Raw genomic sequence first — 7,500 nt, 5'->3', positions numbered from 1 at the left:
CCGGCCCCACAGAAATCCAGCCCCGGCTGCCGGCCACCAGCGTGCACCGGGACCGACAGCCGAAGAAATGCCGCACCCGGCGAGCGGGCGGGGCCCCGGCTTAAGGCCGGGCAGAAAAGGGGCGAGGCGCCGCCGCCTCGCCCGCCACCATCCCCGGGGGAGCGAGCGGGCGCCCGGCTCCCCGTTGTCACGAAACCGGCAGCAGCCGGGCCGGAGCGGGACACACTCGCGGCTTTCTCGCCCTCTCTCTGGGCCTTTTTCTCGCTTCTCCCCCGCCTGGAACAACGCAGCCTCGCCTGGGCCGGGGGAGCGCGGTGGCTCTCGGATCGCATCGCTCTCTCTGGGGGCTTTCTCGCTTCTCCCCCGGACTGAACACGCAGCCTCGGCCTGGGCCGGGGAGCAGCTCTCGGATCGCATCGGTCTCTCTGGGGGCTTTCTCGCTTCTCCCCCGACTGAGCACGCAGCCTCGCCTGGGCCGGGGAGCGGCTCTCGGATCGCATCGGTCTCTCTCTCTGGGCTAACCTGTCCCAGTCGAACTGGGTAAGACGGGAAGCCGGACGAAGCCACGCGACTCGCCCCGACATCGGCGGTGTTCTTCTGGCCCTGGCGACCGCACGCGCGTCCGCCCTTCTCCGCCACGGACACAGGCACGGCAACAGCCTGTGGGGATACGGCCCGTCACCTCGTTCCCATAATACGGACAGATGGGCCCGAAGCGGCGGAGGCCGGAAAGAGAACCGATGTACGTGACCGAGGGGGCGCAGTGGCGCACGCCGCCTTCTACGATGACATAGCCGGAGGCAGCGAGAAACAGCGACCCCTTGGAGTACTTCCAGGCCGGCGGCGGACAACAGGTCTACCAGCCATGAAACGGGCAACAGGTCTACCGACGGCTTGCTGCGGACAACAGGTCTACCCAGCCATGAAACGGGCAACAGGTCTACCAAGCTGCGGACACCAGGTCTACCCAGGGCATGCTGCGGACACCAGGTCTACCCACGGCTTGCTGCGGACAACAGGTCTACCCAGCTGCGGACAACAGGTCTACCCAGGGCATGAAACGGGCAACAGGTCTACCAAGCTGCGGACACCAGGTCTACCCAGGGCATGCTGCGGACACCAGGTCTACCCACGGCTTGCTGCGGACACCAGGTCTACCCAGCCATGAAACGGGCAACAGGTCTACCAAGCTGCGGACACCAGGTCTACCCACGGATTGCTGCGGACACCAGGTCTACCCACGGCTTGCTGCGGACACCAGGTCTACCCAGCCATGAAACGGGCAACAGGTCTACTCACGGCTTGCTGCGGACACCAGGTCTACCCAGCCATGAAACGGGCAACAGGTCTACCAAGCTGCGGACACCAGGTCTACCCAGCCATGAAACGGGCAACAGGTCTACCAACTCAATGCTGCGGACAACAGGTCTACCCAGCCATGAAACGGGCAACAGGTCTACCAAGCTGCGGACACCAGGTCTACCCAGGGCATGCTGCGGACACCAGGTGTACCAACTCAATGCTGCGGACACCAGGTCTACCCAGCCATGAAACGGGCAAGAGGTCTACCAAGCTGCGGACACCAGGTCTACCCACGGCTTGCTGCGGACACCAGGTCTACCCAGCCATGAAACGGGCAACAGGTCTACCAAGCTGCGGACACCAGGTCTACCCAGGGCATGCTGCGGACAACAGGTCTACCAACTCAATGCTGCGGACAACAGGTCTACCCAGGCATGAATCGGGCAACAGGTCTACCAAGCTGCGGACACCAGGTCTACCCACGGCTTGCTGCGGACACCAGGTCTACCCAGCCATGAAACGGGCAACAGGTCTACCAAGCTGCGGACACCAGGTCTACCCAGGGCATGCTGCGGACACCAGGTCTACCCAGCCATGAAACGGGCAACAGGTCTACTCACGGCTTGCTGCGGACACCAGGTCTACCCAGCCATGAAACGGGCAACAGGTCTACCAAGCTGCGGACACCAGGTCTACCCACGGCTTGCTGCGGACAACAGGTCTACCCAGGCATGAATCGGGCAACAGGTCTACCAAGCTGCGGACACCCGGTCTACCCACGGCTTGCTGCGGACAACAGGTCTACCCAGCCATGAAACGGGCAACAGGTCTACCAAGCTGCGGACACCAGGTCTACCCAGGGCATGCTGCGGACACCAGGTCTACCCAGCCATGAAACGGGCAACAGGTCTACTCACGGCTTGCTGCGGACAACAGGTCTACCCAGCCATGAAACGGGCAACAGGTCTACCAAGCTGCGGACAACAGGTCTACCCAGGGCATGCTGCGGACAACAGGTCTACCCAGCCATGAAACGGGCAACAGGTCTACTCACGGCTTGCTGCGGACACCAGGTCTACCCAGCCATGAAACGGGCAACAGGTCTACCAAGCTGCGGACACCAGGTCTACCCAGGGCATGCTGCGGACACCAGGACTACCCACGGCTTGCTGCGGACACCAGGTCTACCCAGCCATGAAAGGGGCAACAGGTCTACCAAGCTGCGGACACCAGGTCTACCCAGGGCATGCTGCGGACACCAGGTCTACCCACGGCTTGCTGCGGACAACAGGTCTACCCAGCCATGAAACGGGCAAGAGGTCTACCAAGCTGCGGACACCAGGTCTACCCAGGGCATGCTGCGGACACCAGGTCTACCCAGCCATGAAACGGGCAACAGGTCTACTCACGGCTTGCTGCGGACAACAGGTCTACCCAGCCATGAAACGGGCAACAGGTCTACCAAGCTGCGGACAACAGGTCTACCCAGGGCATGCTGCGGACACCAGGTCTACCCAGCCATGAAACGGGCAACAGGTCTACTCACGGCTTGCTGCGGACACCAGGTCTACCCAGCCATGAATCGGGCAACAGGTCTACCAAGCTGCGGACAACAGGTCTACCCAGGGCATGCTGCGGACACCAGGTCTACCAACTCAATGCTGCGGACAACAGGTCTACCCAGCCATGAAACGGGCAACAGGTCTACCAAGCTGCGGACACCAGGTCTACCCAGGGTATGTAGCGGACACCATGTCTACCAACTCAATGCTGCGGACACCAGGTCTACCCAGCCATGAAACGGGCAACAGGTCTACCAAGCTGCGGACACCAGGTCTACCCAGCCATGAAACGGGCAACAGGTCTACCCACTCAATGCTGCGGACAACAGGTCTACCCAGCCATGAAACGGGCAACAGGTCTACCAAGCTGCGGACACCAGGTCTACCCAGGGCATGCTGCGGACAACAGGTCTACCCAGCCATGAAACGGGCAACAGGTCTACTCACGGCTTGCTGCGGACAACAGGTCTACCCAGCCATGAAACGGGCAACAGGTCTACCAAGCTGCGGACACCAGGTCTACCCAGGGCATGCTGCGGACACCAGGTCTACCCAGCCATGAAACGGGCAACAGGTCTACTCACGGCTTGCTGCGGACACCAGGTCTACCCAGCCATGAAACGGGCAACAGGTCTACCAAGCTGCGGACACCAGGTCTACCCACGGCTTGCTGCGGACACCAGGTCTACCCAGCCATGAAACGGGCAACAGGTCTACCAAGCTGCGGACACTAGGTCTACCCAGGGCATGCTGCGGACACCAGGTCTACCCAGCCATGAAACGGGCAACAGGTCTACTCACGGCTTGCTGCGGACACCAGGTCTACCCAGCCATGAAACGGGCAACAGGTCTACCAAGCTGCGGACACCAGGTCTACCCAGGGCATGCTGCGGACACCAGGTCTACCCACTCAATGCTGCGGACAACAGGTCTACCCAGCCATGAAACGGGCAACAGGTCTACCAAGCTGCGGACACCAGGTCTACCCAGGGCATGCTGCGGACACCAGGTCTACCAACTCAATGCTGCGGACAACAGGTCTACCCAGCCATGAAACGGGCAACAGGTCTACCAAGCTGCGGACACCAGGTCTACCCACGGCTTGCTGCGGACACCAGGTCTACCCAGCCATGAAACGGGCAACAGGTCTACCAAGCTGCGGACACCAGGTCTACCCAGGTCATGCTGCGGACACCAGGTCTACCCACGGCTTGCTGCGGACAACATGTCTACCCACTCCAAGCTGCGGACACCAGGTCTAACTACTCCATTACGCGGACAACAGGTCTACCCACTCCATGCGGCGGACAACATGTCTACCCGCTCCATGCTGCGGACACCAGGTCTGCCCACGCCGTGATGCGGACCACAGGTCTACCTTCGCCATGCTGCACGCAGCCCGGGTCGCACCGGAGCTAGGTAGACCCGGTCGCCGCGGCCGTCGCAGCGCCCTCGCCCTCGACGGCGGACCCACGCCGCCGGTCCCGGAGGCGGGTAGACCTGGTCGCCGCGGCCACGGCGGCCGCCCATCCCGGAGCCCAGTAGACCTGGCCGCCGCGGGACCGGCCAAGTTTCCCGGAGTCGTGTAGACCTGGTCGTCGCGGCCACGGCCGCCGCCGCTGCGCCTTCGCCGGCGACGGCGGTCCCACGCCACCGGCCCCGGAGCCGCGTCGACCTGGCCGCCGCGGGACGGGCCACGTTTCGCGGATCCGGGTAGACGAGGCATCCTTGTACCATCTCGGAGCCGGGGAAACCCCACAGCCTCTTAACGCTCCGGAGCCCAAGTGCTCCAGCAGCCTTGCCCCGCCCGGCAGAATCGATTTCAAGACCAAGACATATTTTCGACAACATTTTATTTCATCATTTCATTTCATTTCTTTTCATTTCATTTTATTATTTTATTTTATTTCGTTTTGTTTTGTTTTGTTTTGTTTTGTTTTGATTTGATTTGATTTGTTTCATTTCCTCTTTGCCTTTTTTGAATGATTGCCTCTTCTATTTACTCGGAAAGAAAATCTTTTCCGGAAAACAAAACTCTTGCCAAATCTTATTTGTGATCCCTTTGGGGCCCACAGCCGAGCTGACGGAGGGCCTGTGCCCGGTTCTCGCCCTGCTGACACACTGACCCCCCCAAACGGCGTCCTCCCTACCCCACGCCTCCTCCCCCGTCCCCAGAGACCCTACCTACAGAGCCCCCCCCCCCCACAAAACAGAACCTCACGGGCCGCAGCACAGCCAGGGGAAGCACGTACGTGCAGCGAAACTCGGCCCAAAAGCCGCCGCGCCCTGGCACAACTCGCCCTGCCCCTTCCCGCCCCACGGAGGCGGCTGCATCGAGGCGACCGGCGCCGCCGTCGGCAAGCGGGTGGCCGCTTTCGGGCCGGTTCTTCCGCGGAAGGTCTGCAGAGCTCTTGGGGCCTCGGCGCGGGTTTGGGGGGCCGTGAGGGCTCGCTGTCGAGGCGCCCGGGGCCGGCACGAAGCCGCCTGCCCTCTCCCTGTCCCTGCCCCCGTCTTCCGCAGCCACCCATTAACGCTGGGGGCGAGCCCGCCCTCCGCCATCAACCTCCCATGCAGCGCTTTCAGACTTTCCCCGCCCCTGCCCATTGTCGGCTGGGGGCGCCCTGCCCCCCGCCGTCAGCCTCCCTGGCAGCGCTTTCAGACTCTCTCGGGCCCCTGCCCATTGTCGGCTGGGGGCGCCCCGCCCCCCGCCCTCAGCCTCCCTGGCAGCGCTTTCAGACTGCCTCGGGCCCTGCCCATTGTCGGTTGGGGGCGCCCCGCCCCCCGCCCTCAGCCTCCCTGGCAGCGCTTTCAGGACTGCCTCGGGCCCTGCCCATTGTCGGTTGGGGGCGACCCCGCCCTCCGCCATCAGCCTCCCTGGCAGCGCTTTCAGACTGCCTCGGGCCCTGCCCATTGTCGGTTGGGGGCGACCCCGCCCTCCGCCATCAGCCTCCCTGGCAGCACTTTCAGCCTCTTCCTGCCCCCGCCCACGGTCCCACCGGGCAGTTTACACGGCGGCGGCGGGGAGGCTGATGCCGAGGTCGGCAGGCGGAGAGCCTGGTGCACAAGCAGGGATGGCGGCGGGATGATTGGCGCCGTCTGTCCCTGGTCAAAGAAGCTCTCTGTTCAGCTTTCTCGGAGCCTTTTGCTTTGGTGGCGTTCCTTCCTCCTCCGCCCCGGCGCCGCTCAAGCCTGCGGCAGGGCGGCAGCGCGGCGGGTGGGCGGCCGGGGGGAGGGGGGGAGGGGGGGGGGAGGGAGGGAGCGGCAGCGAGCGAAGCGAGCGAGCGAGCGCGCTGCAGAAATGAAGCCGGAGCAGGGCCGCGGTCCATTCGAGCACGGGGGAGGGGGCGCGACAACGCTGCCTGCTCCTGTCGGGGAGCGCTTGGGGAAGTGGGGTGCCGGCACCATGACGGCGGAGCGGACAGGGGCCGCGGCTGGGGAAGAGGCCGGCGGAGCTCGCCAGTGGATGCTGGCGCACGGAGCCGGCAGGGACACCTGGGCACGGCTGGGACCGAAAGTCGCCCGCCTTCACGCCCCGCCTTTCGCCGGGGGGAAGAAGACGCGAGAGCAGGGCTGCCTGCTGGGCTGCCAGTGCCCGCGGTCATGCCGGACGTGCAGGCCGACCGCCGAAGGCGTGCTCGCCGCTGCAGAGACGACAAGGGGGCCGCGCGTCGATGGAAGAGACGGGGCGCCATCGCGCGGCGGCCGGGCTGCAAGGCCGGCCGACGGTAACAGGACTACCACGCCGCGGGTGGCCAGAGACAAAGACCGGCCGAGGGCAACAGGTCTACCCAGCATTATGCCGGCCGGTACCAGGGCCGGCCGAGGGCAACAGGTCTACCCAGCATTAGGCCAGCCGGAAAGACGGCCGGCAGAGGGCAACAGGTCTACCCAGCATTCGGCCGTCAGGTACAAAGGCCGGCTGAGGGCAACAGGTCTACCCAGCATTCGGCCGTCAGGTACAAAGGCCGGCCGAGGGCAACAGGTCTACCCAGCATTAGGCCGCCACGTCCAAAGGCCGGCCGAGGGCAACAGGTCTACCCAGCATTAGGCCGCCACGTCCAAAGGCCGGCCGAGGGCAACAGGTCTACCCAGCATTCGGCCACCACGTCCAAAGGCCGGCCGAGGGCAACAGGTCTACCCAGCATTCGGCTGGCCCGGTAACACGGCGGGCCGAGGGCAACAGGTCTACCCAGCATTAGGCGGCCGGTAACACTGCCGGCCGAAGGCAACAGGTCTACCCAGCATTCGGCCGCCACGTCCAAAGGCCGGCCGAGGGCAACAGGTCTACCCAGCATTAGGCCGCCACGTCCAAAGGCCGGCCGAGGGCAACAGGTCTACCCAGCATTCGGCCACCACGTCCAAAGGCCGGCCGAGGGCAACAGGTCTACCCAGCATTAGGCCGGCCGGTAACACGGCCGGCCGAGGGCAACAGGTCTACCCAGCATTAGGCCGCCACGTCCAAAGGCCGGCCGAGGGCAACAGGTCTACCCAGCATTAGGCCGCCACGTCCAAAGGCCGGCCGAGGGCAACAGGTCTACCCAGCATTCGGCCGCCACGTCCAAAGGCCGGCCGAGGGCAACAGGTCTACCCAGCATTAGGCCGCCACGTCCAAAGGCCGGCCGAGGGCAACAGGTCT

This window comes from Sturnus vulgaris, unplaced genomic scaffold (genome assembly GCF_052056855.1).
Source record: "Sturnus vulgaris isolate bStuVul1 unplaced genomic scaffold, bStuVul1.hap1 Scaffold_156, whole genome shotgun sequence".
Taxonomy (NCBI): Eukaryota; Metazoa; Chordata; class Aves; order Passeriformes; family Sturnidae; genus Sturnus; species Sturnus vulgaris.
This window is presented reverse-complemented; position numbering follows the sequence as displayed.